The sequence below is a fragment of the Notolepis coatsorum genome, assembly GCF_963971535.1.
Source record: "Notolepis coatsorum genome assembly, chromosome: 1".
Classification (NCBI taxonomy): Eukaryota; Metazoa; Chordata; class Actinopteri; order Aulopiformes; family Paralepididae; genus Notolepis; species Notolepis coatsorum.
Window position 1 is genome coordinate 307,994,991 of NC_140165.1, and position 14,676 is coordinate 308,009,666.

Consider the following 14,676-nt stretch of genomic DNA (forward strand, 5'->3'; position numbering starts at 1 on the left):
GCACCCCCAGGGGGGGGGGGGGGATTTGGGGGTTGGGAGGGAGGATGGAGAGTGGTTCTGGCCTAAACTAATTACAGTTGCTATTAGTTGGTGTCAGAGGGGAGGGGGTTAAGCTACAGTTGCCGCTTAGTGGGATAAGGGTATTGGCTTAGGAAATGGGCGAGGAGACAGTCAAGGGTCCCTCCCCTCCAGCGCGCGCACATCGCCAGGCGTACACGTGGGAGGGGGGTTTGGGTGAGGATCGGGGGGGGGGGGGGGGGGGGGGCTGCCATCCATCTTATCTATTTCAGACAGTTTCACTCTGTCCTGGCTCGAGCCGATTGCAGTGTTCGCCGACCCTCAGAACAGCGTGGAATTTAAAAAATTTAAAAAAAAAAGAACAGCGTGGAATCTGTGTTTCCAGTACCCAGCGTTGGATCAATAAACGCAATCAATATTTGGAATGGCAATCAGGAATTGGAATAATCTTTTTGGAGAACATCTGATCTGAGGTAAGGAATCTATTTTACCAGTCTTGGGATAATCAGAGCTCTTTTCACCTATATCTCAGCGTGTCCCATATGTGTGTGTGTCATGGCTGTGAGTGTGTGTGTGCTGGTCAGGAAATAAAAGAATCGATTTTTCAGCCCGCTTCTCTAGCGTGCATAAGTACACATATACTATCGATAATCTAGCATTTATTTGAAAATGATTCATAAATAGGCCGAAAAAATGACAATGTGTTTTGGGTATTCCAGTAAAGCGCGATTCCTGCAGAATCTTTTTTTTTCTTCTGGAAGTTTAAAAAAACAAGCGTTTTTCAAAATGGTATACAACGGAAATGTACCGATTAAAAAACAATCCACATTTGCGAACGCAAAAACAATCTAGTTTATGCGTTCGCAAATGTGCTCGCCCTCCCATTGACTACAGCGCTGGCACTCAAACGCTATTTCTGGCGCCCCCTGCTGGCACTCAAAGTGTTAAGTGTGGGGTCCCCAAACAAAATCCTAAATAAAATGGGGTCACGGTATGAAAAGGTTTGAGAACCCCTGGTGTAGAGAGGATGAACAGCGCCGGAGAGCTTACACAGCCCCGTGGTGCTCTGCAGTTCATGATGAGGAGGAGAGGGTGCTATTAATCTTCACCATGGGCTCTGTCACTGAGCAAGGAGTGGTAGTACCAGTGAATGCGTTGTGGGTGTATGTCCCATTTTTGCAGGAGGTTTAGTTTTGTTTATTTTAGTTATTAATAATACATGAAGTAGTACATTAATAATTCATAAGATTAATAACCTATAGAGGCTCTGCTCATTGACTCAGAAATGAGTCAGGGGGGGGGGGGGGGGGGCATTATGGATTATCTTATAATACTAAGTGGATATCTGGAAAAAGTGATTACGTTGTCTATAAGCTTAATTAACATTTGATACTTACTTACAGTATATCACAGTGATGGGTTCCTGCCCAGAACCTTCAGTGCTTGTCCATAGAGTGATCTAACTGGATTTAGAGTAGTCTTGTTTGCCTGGGACCAACATGATATACAGTACTGAATACCTGGAAGGATCATAGGGTTCAGGCAAGTCTTCCAGACTTCGATTGAGTTTTGAGACGTGTCAAAGGTTGGCAATGTTATACTTTAACCCTTTCACTACCACACTACAGACGGTTACCCTTTCACTACCACACAAACTGTCTGTAGTGTGGTAGTGAAAGGGTTAAACTTATGTAGTGTGGTAGTGAAAGGGTTAACCATTTGTCGTGTGGCAGTGAAAGGGTTAACCTTCTGTATTGTCACAGTGAAAGGGTTAACCATTTGGTAGTGTGGTAGTGAAAGGGTTCAAAAATGACATGATTTTTTATGTGTTTTTTGACGGTTAGTGATGAGTCTATTTACATTTTTATTTTATTATCCTTTGATCACCTACATAAATATTAGGATGCTCACTTAGATTTTTTTGTATGTGGCGACAGAAAATTGGCTTCTGATACAGAAACAGAACCAGCTTTCCTTTGATTAGTAGGAAGACAGTTGTCAAAGCAGTTTTATTATCAGTCTTGGACTATGGTGATGTAATTTATAGACATGCTGCGGCCTCAACCATTAAAATCCTTGAACTCTGTCTTCTAGGGGTGTAACGGTACGTGTATTCGTCCCACAAATTTACGGTACGGCCGTCACGGTGCGGTACGTGCAGCCATACGACGAATACGTGACAACACACCAGTTGCACATGCAGGCACTCGTGAGGTCCGTGCGAGAACAGCGCGTGTGGCCGGGCACACAGAGTCCGACTTCAGAGTGAGCGAAAGTGCACGGAGAAAGGCACATTTACATTAGAAGAACAGCTGCAGCCTGCAGGGTCATTACAATTGTACAGTTTTTTTCGTTTTGTTGTTCGCCCAATAATGTTAACCAAATGAAACCAATGGAAAGACACACACACACGCCGCGCATCGCAAACACACACACACGCCGCGCGTCGCCAACGCACACATGCCGCGCATCGCCAACACACACACACTCCACGCATCGCCAACACACACACGCCGTGCATCGCCAACACACACACACGCCGCGCATCGCCAACACACACACACGCCGCGCATCGCCAACACACACACACGCCGCGCATCGCCAACACACACACGCCGCACATCGCCAACACACACACACACCGCGCATCGCCAACACACACACACACGTCGCCAACAAACAACAACAACATTCTCCCCCGCCGGACTCACGCTGATCAAATAAAAAAAATTAACTTTTTCGGACTGATCATCTGAGCTCCTCTCCAGTTGAACTGCTATTGTGTTTAAATCCAAATAATTAGGGATGTCCGATATTATCGGCCGACCGATATTATCGGCCGATATCGGCAGTAAAATGTGATATCGGAAAATATCGGTATCGGTTTAAAAACAAAAAAAAACAATAACAATATTTGTTATATATATATCCAGTGAAATTATTAGTTACCTGAAATTATTCAGTTTTTTGGACGGGGAAACCCTGCATATATCGGTATCGGTTGATATCGGTTGATATCGGTATCGGAAATTAAGAGTTGGACAATATCGGAATATCGGTATCGGTAAAAAAGCCAATATCGAGCATCCCTACAAATAATCCTTACCAAGCCTATAAGTTGTTAAAGGGGCACTAGGCAATTAATTTACTCTGGATGCCTGAACACAGAATGACACCAGTATCACTGACTACCACGGCAAGCCTATAGAAAATTATTCTATTTAATAATAATAATTATAATAATTATCATAAATATAATATTTGCCACTACCTATCTTTGTGAAAGGGGCTTATCAGCTCTGATCCAGCTGAAGACAAAGCAGAGGAACAGATTGGACATTGAGCACAATCTCAGAGTTGCTTTGTCTACCATCACCCCAGACTTTGAGACTCTTGTCAGGAGCAAACAACATCCCCAGTTATACCATTAGTTCCCTGGGATGTTAAGCTAACAAGTCTGCTAAGAAGCATATATTATTTATTATTATTAGAATTTTATTTCATTGGGTTTTTAGCCCTAGTTGCACTTTTGTTGCATCCCCAGTTATCCCATTAGTTCCCCAAACTTAGGTCTCTTATGTTAAGTTAAGGAGTCTGCTAAGAAGCATATATTATTATTATTATTTAATTTCATTGTGTTTTTAGCCCTAGTTGCACTTTTGTTGCAACCTCAGTTAACCCATTCTGTCTTGCGTTACTGGTAGGGTTAGCTCGCCTAGTGCAGCTTTCAATACACAGTAGCAGGAGTTGGTTGGGCTTGACGTGCCGAGACAGCTTGTACACAACCCTCAGCCTGTCTGGCCTCATGTGGTATGAGGCTGCAATCCATCACCTGGAAGACAATGCGTGGGGAGAGGACTAACAAGCCAACTCCAAAAGCCCTCCAGGGGGTTGGGCGAGCGGCTAACATCCCCCCCCCCCGTAAAACACTATATTGTTACAGAAACGCCAACAAGAAATAAACAAGACATCAACACCTTGGTCCAGGGAAGAGAAGGGTCTTTGATAAGAAGGTCTATGACACCATGTGGTGAAAGCCAGAAGTCTCTGGAAGCCACACGGCCGATCACCCTTCTTTCGTCCAGGGCTGCCCATATCGGTACGTGGAACGTGAGAACCATGTATGAGACGGGTAAGACATTTCAAATAGCAGCAGCGATGAGGAACTATAATCTCACGCTGCTCGGAATAAGCGAATAAGCTAATAGAAACGACTGGCCTCAGGAGAGTTACTGCTGTACTCCGGACACGAAGAGGACAATGCCTCCAACACCCAAGGAGTAGCACTGATGCTATCTAAAACAGCACAGACAGCGCTCATAGGATGGGAAGCCCATGGTCCAAGGATAATCACCGCATCCTTTTGAACCAAGAAGAAGAGGATCAATATGAACATCATACAGTGCTACCAATGACAGCGAGGAAGCAGACAAAGACCAGTTCTACAACAGACTGCAGTCCATTATAGAAAAGCACCCAGAGAGAGACATCACAATCCTGATGGGAGACCTTAATGCCAAGATCGGAAGTGACAACAGGCGGTACGAAGATATAATGGGAAGACACGAATTGGGGGCCATGAATGAAAACGGGGCGAGGCTGGCGGATCTGTGCGCTATGAACAACTTGGTCATTGGCGGCAGTGTTTTTCCCCATAAGAACATCCACAAGGCCACTTGGGTATCGCCAGACCACATAACCGAGAACCAGATTGACCACGTCTGTGTCAGCAAGAAATTCAGGAGGTCCATGCAGGATATAAGAGTAAAGAGAGGAGCAGATGTGGCTTCAGACCACCACCATGTCGTAGCCAGCCTGAAGCTGAAGCTGAGAAAAAACTGGATGTCGGCACATACACCACGACACAGGTACAACACAGCTTCCTTGAGAGACGCCAGTAAGCTGGAAGAGTTCAGAGTAACACTCAGCAACAAGTTCCAAGTTTTACAGGAGCTGTTGGAAGAGGATGAGTGCACCCTGGAGAACAGTTGGAAGGAGATAAAAGAGGCAGTAACGTCTACCTGCCAGGAAGTTCTTGGCCCCAAGAAGCACCAGCACAAGGAGTGGATCTCAGGGGACAGTCTGCGAAAGATCCAAGAGAGGAGGGAGAAGAAGGTGGCAGTGAACAACAGCCGGACAAGAGCAGAGAAGGCCAAGGCACAAGAAAGGTATGCAGAAGGGAAACAAGCTAGTAAAGAAGAGCATCAGAGCAGACAAGCGAAGGTATATGGATGACCTGGCAACAGAGGCAGAGCAAGCAGCAAGAGAGGGGAATATGAGAGAACTGTACAACATCACCAAGAAGCTGGCAGGAAGCTTGGCAGTGTTATTGACAAGCAGGGCGGCACAGATGCTGACGTTAGAGCATGAATAAGGAAAGCACGTACAGCATTCGTGCAATTACGGAACATCTGGAGCTCAAAAGAACTGACTTCCAACACCAAAGTCAGATTCTTTAACACCAACATCAAGGCAGTCCTACTATATGGAGCAGAGATGTGGAGAACTACAGCTGCAACCATCAGGAAAGTGCAGGTCTTCATTAACAGCTGCCTGCGGAAGATCATCCACATCCGATGGCCAGACACCATCAGCAACTGCGAACTCTGGCAGAGAACAAACCAGCTGCCAGCAGAAGAAGAAATTAAGAAACGCAGATGGCGCTGGATAGGCCACACCCTGCGAAAGCCCGCAAGTACCATCACCAGACAAGCCCTAACATGGAACCCGCAGGGCAAGCGGAAAAGGGGCCGCCCGAGAAACACCTGGCGCAGAGACCTGGAGGCAGACACCAAGACCATGAAGATGACCTGGAACCAACTGGAGAGAACAGCTCAAGACAGAGATGCTTGGAGATCACTTGTTGACGGCCTATGCCCCAGAAGGGGTAGCAGGCGTAAGTAAAGTAAGCAGTTATCCCATTAGTTCCCCCAAACTTACTGTAGGTCTGTTATGTTAGGCTAAGAAGTCTGCTAAGAAGCATATATTATTTATTATTATTATTTTATTTCATTGGGTTTGTAGCCCTAGTTGCACTTTTGTTGCAACCCCAATTATCCCATTAGTTCCCCCAAACTTAGGTATGTTATGTTAAGCTAAGAAGTCTGCTAAGAAAAATTATATTAGTTGCACTTTTGTTGCACTTTTTTGTGTTTATTTCATGTTTTTAACAGTGCATGTAGTGAAGCTCTTGGTGGTTAGGAAATGTAGTCAACAACACGGGGTGTCTAGTCAGGACACGGGAGGCAGGAACGTTCTTTGATGAGTTTTATTATCAATGGTCAGACAGATGCACAGGCAATTTCTACTTCTATTTCCCATTAACACGGTAGCCCTTTGCTATTTTCGATTTACATGCTACCCCTCGGCAATATCATATGCAAATTTGGCATAAACTTAAATTTTTACGCTGATGACACCCAATTATATATACCTATTAAGCCAAATGATTCCTCCCAATTACAAAATATTGAGGCTTGCCTGCTTGCTGTCAAAAAGTGGATGTCGCAAAACGTTCTACTCCTTAATGCAGATAAAACTGAGATGTTAATTGTTGGCCCCCCAAACCACAGAGGCCTGTTTCAGGACATCTCCCTCAACTTTGATACTTGTCATGTATCCCAGAGCTCCACCATAAAAAACCTCGGAGTAATTTTGTATTCATCCCTCTCATTTAATGCACATACAGTATAAAGAATTTCACCAAAATTGCCTTCTTCCATCTTCGTAATATCGCAAAAATTCGCCCCATTTTAACTCTGGCTGATGCTGAAACCCTAATTCATGCTTTTGTCTCATCACGTCTAGACTACTGTAATGCACTTTTTTCAGGCGTACCTAATTCAAGCATCAAAAATCTTCAACTCGTGCAAAATGCGGCTGCACGGATACTAACTAAAACTAGAAAATTTGATCACATCACACCAGTTTTGTCCACCCTACACTGGCTTCCTATTCAAGCCCGATCTGACTTTAAAGTGCTACTCCTCACCTACAAAATTTTAAATGGGCTTGCACCGCTCTATCTATCTGATCTCATCTCTCGATACTCGACCGCTCGTGCTCTGCGCTCACAAAATGCGGGGCTTCTATCGATTCCTAGGGTTAAAAAGAAATCCGCCGGCCACAGAGCCTTTATCTACCGCGCTCCCTACCTGTGGAACAAATTACCTGCCGTCATCAGGGGCGCCTGCTCTGTCGAAGCTTTTAAATCCCTGCTTAAGACCCATCTTTTCTCTCTCTCCTTCAACCTACCCTGATCTCACCTGGTCGGGGACTGACCCTTAGATAATCGGTCTAGTTTAGTTAGGATGTCTATTTGCTCCCTTTTCAGCAGACATAGGAGAACCTTTTAACCTCTGTCTCTGTCTCAACCGGTCCCATGGAACAGCTTCATATATACCGTCTTCTGTCTGGCCTGCAGTGCTGAACCCTCTGAGTGACTTCTCCTGCCCCCACGGGGCATACGGCCCTGAGCTATTGTCTTGTATCTCATCCTGTATCCATATGCTTGCAGTAGTTCTATCTATTACTCTATTTCACAATTGTCTTATATACTATGATTCTACTGTCACCATGTATGCATATGCTCACTACATGTATTTATTGCTCCATCTCCGCCCACTACAAACATGGGAACTCTCTAACACCCTCCTATTGCTAGGTTTTAGTGAGTTTTTTCCTTACCTTCGCGTGGGGTATGTCTGGGAGTGTTGCATTTATTTATTTTGCATTTATTTTACATTTTTTGGACCTTATGGTGTTCTTGTTTTGTTCTTGACTTATTGTGATGTTTCTTCTTGACTTTTTTAAAGAAGAAGTGTACGGCCCATGGGGACATTAACGTGTGTTGTCGGGCCTTACAAATACATTTGATTTGATTTATACTACATCATTATTGGAATGGAATTTTGGAACCTATGGAACCCGTTCTAGTGACTGGCTGGTCCTTAAGGTCCCTCGAGTTTACTCGGAACAGGGTAAATCTGCATTTTGCTATGATGCCCCTCTAGCTCATGGAATGAACTCCAACAGTCCTTAAAGCTTGAGATTCTCCCCTCTGCAGAGTTTAAAACTTTCATCTCCAACCATTGTCAATAAAGTTGTACATGTTTTAATTGATTGTTATCCTTGACTTATTGTTATGATTTTATATGCTGTGTGATTTAATATGCCTTTTTTCTGCTTAATTCTGTATGTACACTCGACGTGACTGTAAATGAGGGAACCTCAGTTCCCTTTCGAGTTTAATTAAATGTTTGAAAATGATTCATGTTCACAGCTTTCTCTGTATTCAGGGTAAGGCATGATAGACTGGGCCACTCTGCTACTTTTTCCATTGTGTTGCAACGAGTGCAACGAGTGTTGCAACTATGTCAGCGTTCTTTCCATGTGCATATAGAACTCTGTCATCAGCGTACATCAGGGTCCTCTTAGCAGTTGTTTGTATTGAGCTGTACTGTATTGTACCCATTCTGCAATCTGTTAATAAAGTTTTCAATCAATCAATCAATCAATCAATCGACACCATCACAAACGGCAGGGAGGTCATGGATGTAAAGACTGAACAGTAATGGGCCTAGGATCAAGCCCTGTGGCACTCCCATGGTACAGGCTCTCAGTGGTGATGTCTTATCCATGGTCTTAACACATTGGGAGCGATCACTTACATACGAGTGTAGCCATTTAAGTACATTGACAGAAAGTTTAACTTTATACTTTGGAGAAAAGTACAAGATGATTGACCGTATCAAAGGTCTTACAGAGACTAACCTTGATGAACACTTTGGAGGTGATGGGGAGCCAAATAATAGGCCTGTAATTGCTAACTTCCTGTCGGTCATTTGATTTAAATATAGGTGATACAATGGCTGGAGGGAAAGAGACATTCATTAAGGGATCAGTTTACATTGCACATGATAGGAGTGGTTAGTCCATTTTCATGTATTTTAAGAAAGACGGGTCAAGTCCCCAGTTATTCTTGGCTCTTGAATTGGACAGAAATGAGAGGATTTTTTTTTTACCTCTTTTTCTTAATCCTGCACCTACCCCGAGGCTTATGGAATAGCCAATCAGCTGTGAGGAAAGCAGACTTCATAACTGCCTATGCCCATAGCAAATACCTCTGATTTCTGGCTTATACTGAGACCTGGATAACACGAGATAACTTGACGCTGCCTGCAGCTTCATCTACACAGCATACACCTTCACTCACACACCACAACCCTCCAGATGTTGTGGAGGCACCGGTTTTCGGACCTCTCCCTCTCACCCTCCCAGCTCTCTCGAATATCATGTGGTATCTGTCTCTAGTTCATTCAATCTCACCATTGTTATTCGCCCTCCAGGTCCCCTCGGCTCAGACACTTTCCAGACAAGCTGGAAATACCTATTAAGTACGTTTTTTGGGGATTTGTACTTTACTCTAGTATTATTAGGTTTGTATACTTTATTTGTATAACACCTTTCATACAGAAACTGGAGCTCAAAGTGCTTCACAACAGAAAAAAAGACAGGCATAAGATGAGCACATAAAGTGCAGACATATAAAATCACAGTTTTTCACATTAGGATCGACCATCCCAACAGGCCACCTTGTTTATGGTTTGATTCAGTTTTAAATAGACAATAATAAAAAGTGTAATATAAAATAGACAGAGTAAAATAGTGCAATAGTGCAGTGCAATAACATAGTAGAATAGAATAATATATAAAAAATTTACAGTGCAATAAACTAGTTCTGGGATTACTGTTCAACAGTTCAAAATCATCTTTACCTTCTCTGTTTGGTATCCACAGTTTAAAACTTGACAGTCGTCCCTCCTGTTTCATACTCACTTTGACCCTTCAAACCTCCCACTCAGGGTGCAGTTCTAGGCCTGGGTCCTACACAGTTTTAAAGCCTGACAGTCTCTTTACAAGTACAAAGTACAAATCTTGCAGGTCTAACCATTTTAATTAGTATATTTGTTTCTCAAATCCCCATCAATGGAAAATTAACCCACCCATACCCATGCTGATTGGTCCTTGTGCAAGACTAGAAAGCGGGGATCTTTGATTAAACACCTGCTATCAGAAGAATAGACAGTCAGAGTGACAAGCTACAGAAGATGGCCACAAACGATAGTACGAGTGATGAAGAGGACAAAACTGAACATTTCATTGCCCCGGAATTAAAAAAAGTTTTTACTCTTTAGTACTTAAGTACATTTAAAAGTAGAAACTGTTTGACTTTTACTCAAGTGTGTTTTTAGCCAGATACTCTGACTTTTACTTGAGTACGATACCCATACTTTCTGGGTACTTTTTACACCCCTGCTAATGGGTGACATCAACCTACTGTACCTCCCCTGTCGTGCATCCCACCCAGAAACCTGGCAGCTCCCTGGATCTCATATTCTCCAATGCATAATTAACACCACGATAACTCCCCTCCATGTATCAGACTACTTTTTTGTAACTCTTATGCTAAACCCCAAACCACCCACTCCAAATCAAACTGCCTCATTCAGTCGCAAGCTACTCTCCCTGTCCCCCTCCACCCTCTCCTCTGACATATACGACTTTCTCTGCTCTTCCCCCAGATACGGCAACCTCCACCTTCCTCTCAGCCCTCTCAACCTCCTTCAACAAGCTCTCTCCCCTCGCAAAGAAGCCTGCCAGCTGTTTCACACCCAGACAATGGCTGACAGATGCAGTGAGAGAACAAAGTTGCCAGGAGGAAGTATAAAAAGACCAGCATCACTGGTGACATCACTACCTATCATCACCTCTTGTTAGCATTCTCCAAACAAAATCCACTGCCAAAGCCACTTTCTTTCACCCTATGATTGAGGACTCAGCTAAGAACCTCCACAAATTGCATGCCACCAGGTCCTCCCTCCTCACCCCCCCCCCCCCCCCCACTCTCTCAGCAGAAGACTTTGCCACCATCTTTGAGAAAAAGGTAGAGAACATCCACAGCTGCTTCTCCCAACCCCCACCCACTCCAAATGCTGAATCAAGAGCCTCATATTTCACTCTGTCATCTTTCTCTCCCATTACAGACACCGAAGCGTTGACACTGGTAACGTCAAACCGTCCCACTACATGCCAGCTGGCCCGATACTCTCCCCACTCCTCCAAACCATAGCACCAGACATCCCCCCATTCCTAACTGCAGCCATCAACGCCTCTCTCAACTCCGGGGTGGTTCCCACATCTCTAAAACAAGCTTGAGTCACATCAAAAAACCAACCCTGAATCCCACCATCATAGATAATTTCTCTTTCCTATCTAAGTCACTTGAATGCGCCATATCCAACCAGCTCACTGATTATCTATTACAGAACGACATCCTAGACCCAAATCAGTCAGGCCTCAAGACTGGTCACTCCACCCTCATAGCAGTCACAGGGGCTCTTCACTTAGCATGAGCAAAAGGCCTCTCCTAAGTCCTCATTCTCCCGGACCTGTCAGCAGCCTTTGACACAGTCAACCATCAGATCCTCCTCACATCCCTCGCATGAATGGGAGTGACTGGTTCTGCGCTAGCATGGCTGTCATCTTACCTCGACGACTGCTCCTACCAAGAATCGTGGAGAGGCACCCTGCCGGCCACCCCTCTCCTACAGACAGGTGTCCCCCAGGGCTCTGCCCTTGGACCACTCCTCTTCTCCCTCTACACCAAATATCTGGGTAACATTATCACGTCTCGTGCCTTCTTATGTCACCGCTATAGAGATGACACGCAACTCTTCCTCTACATTCCACCCTCAGATACCTAAGTCTCTAAGCAGATCTTGATCTTGACAGAGCTACTTCACCTGCCGGTCGAATCCTCCCCGTTGACAAACCTTTCGATCACAGTGGAGGACGTAGCTGTGGCTCCTAGCTGTAGTCCTTGATGACCGGCTGAAGTTCTCTGATCACATCGTCTCAACGACCAGAACTTGCAGATTCCTCCTCAGCAACATCATAAGGATCTGCCCCCTCCTAACAAAAGAAGCCACTCAACTCCCCCTGCAATCGTGTCTCATGGTCTGTGTTTCTGTGATGATGCCTGAGCTGTTTGTACACGTTGAGCTCTATGGGTTTCTAACTCACTCTCTACCTGATAGTTGACCGATGCAGTTCCAAAAAACATTGTTGTACTCTTTTGCCTGCCTTAGAAAGACCTTTGCCCTGTCACTGTTTCTTAGGCTTTTAAAAACCTAAAAATCTGTTTTCAGCCCTGATATTTAGGATATTTTGTGTGTGTGTGTGTGTGTGTGTGTGTGTGTGTGTGTGTGTGTGTGTGTGTGTGTGTGTGTGTGTGTGTGTGTGTGTGTGTGTGTGTGTGTGTGTGTGTGTGTGTGTGTGTGTGTGTGTGTGTGTGTGTGTGTGTGTGTGTGTGTGTGTGTGTGTGTGTGTGTGTGTGTGTGTGTGTGTGTGTGTGTGTGTGTGTGTGTGTGTGTGTGTGTGTGTGTATACCCATTAATTTCCAATTCTGACTGAAAACATCTTTGGTGTGACACTGTTGAATAAATCACTCAAGATTCAATGCAAGTGGTGATCAGTGTTCTAGTTGAGTCTCGAGTCCCCAGTCTGAGTCAGAGTCCAAGTCATCAAGGTTGAGTCCACTCCACTCTGGCAGTCAAAGAGCTGACATACAAATAAAAGAAGGTCTACATTAAACATAAATGACACAGCAGTCACCATTTCAAAGGGAGTTAATTTACTTTGTGACACAATAGCCGAACAAATGCACTAGCCATCAATATCGTATGCCAAATGATTAGGGTGTCATAATCTGAACTGTCGCCTCAGGAACCCTCTGAACTATCTGAACATAGACAATCCTCTGCCACCCTCTGGCGATCTGTTTGCGGTACTGCAGGCGGCAGTCCCCTTGTTCTTCCATATTGTCTGGAGCCTGTTGACTGTAATTTCTATTCTACTCCCTGTGTGCTCCCCAGTACGTACATATGTCCTAGTCTAGCCCTGTTGTTCCCTGTGTGTGTATTCATATTCATATGTTCGTCTAGTCCTGTATTCCCAGTGTTGTATTATTATTCTTGTGTCCTAGCCCCCAGCTGTTTCTTGTTATTCTAATTCGTACCTGTAACATTGGCTTTCTTTTAGGCAAATTAGGAACAAATGTACTGCAGTAGTAAGAAAATCTAAAACTGATTACTATCTGGAGTTGGTTACAAACTCATACTCTAATCCGGCAACATTTTGGAGTGCGGTGAAGGTGAACAAAATAAAATCATCTAATTCTTTACCCTCTCATATTAAAGTTGAAAACTGTGTGATCTCTGAGCAGAGTGAAATTGTGAGGATTGGCTCGTTCCCCGCCACACGCTTCTTCAAGGTACTGTGTTGATTGGTGCATTCCCCGCCACACGCTTCAGGAGCGATTACCAATTCCATCACGCACCTGTCGTAGTTTGTGATTAGCGCTCCAGAGGCTTCATATACTCTGACCTTCTTTCAATCGTTGTCGGGTCGTTTTGATTATTACTGCTACTGCCTGCCTTCCCCCCGTTGTTGTGCCTCGTCTACTTTCCCTCCAGGACATCTTTGGATCGCCGCTGGTGAATATCTTGATCATCCGTTTGGAGCTGCGCCTCGTTGCCCGCTTTACGCGTTTGCGCTTTGGTGAGTTTTGGAAACAAACCTTTTTGGATTATCTGTTTTTGTGTGTTTTGATAACACTGAAGAAGTACCGTTTTTGTTTTGTACTGGACTCAGCTAAATTGTGTGTTTGGATAACACTGAAGAAGTACTGTTTTGTTTTGTACTGGACTCAGCTAAATTGTGTGTTTGGATAACACTGAAGAAGTACCGTTTTGTTTTGTACTGGACTCAGCTAACTTGTGTGTAGTTTACACCGAAGATCAAGTCACTTGTATTTCATACTGGACTCGGCTAAGGGAGGACTGAACTGCACTGCCTCTGTGTACTGTTGGACTGTTGTTGATCTCTCTCTCTCTATTTTTTAAACATGACATAAAATTAGACACACAAGCAATAACAGTAAATATCCAAAGTAAGTCGCAGGACTATACATTCCATTTAAATCAATATAAATGTAGTTTACAAGATATATACCTAATACTTGCAATCCAATACAATACATTATGCTCTTGCTCGCTCTTCCCCCCAGGACCCCCACTTGGATAATCCATCCATTTTCATTCGTTTCTAACCAGGAATTACAATTCATATGCTAGCCTGTATTCTCTCCACCACTTCTAACCAGATTGCAATGCTGGTTTCACTGACACCTAAAATTCTTGCTGTAGATATCTCTAGATAAATCACATCGAGATAGGTAAGAACCCATACCTTCCGGCACATTTTATCCGGTTGATAAAACCAGATACAGAGTTTTGTAAGGTGAGAGGTAGTTGAGAGGAGAGGTGAAGGCGAGAAGGTGTTCATTTGTCTACTGGACCCTAGACTGGCTGAGAAACCCCCTTGTGTACTGACCCTGGACCGGAAGACAAACTCTGAGTATTGAACAATCCCTTTGTTGTACGAGAGCCTGTTTTGTGTTTTTGACCTTGGACTGTATTACAGTACAATTACTCTAATTGCCCATTGGACTGGATGTGCCTTATTCATATATTTTATTGATTGAGATTCTGCTTGTGTGGACAGTTGAATTGTTTGTTTTTGAACGGTGACGAGTCT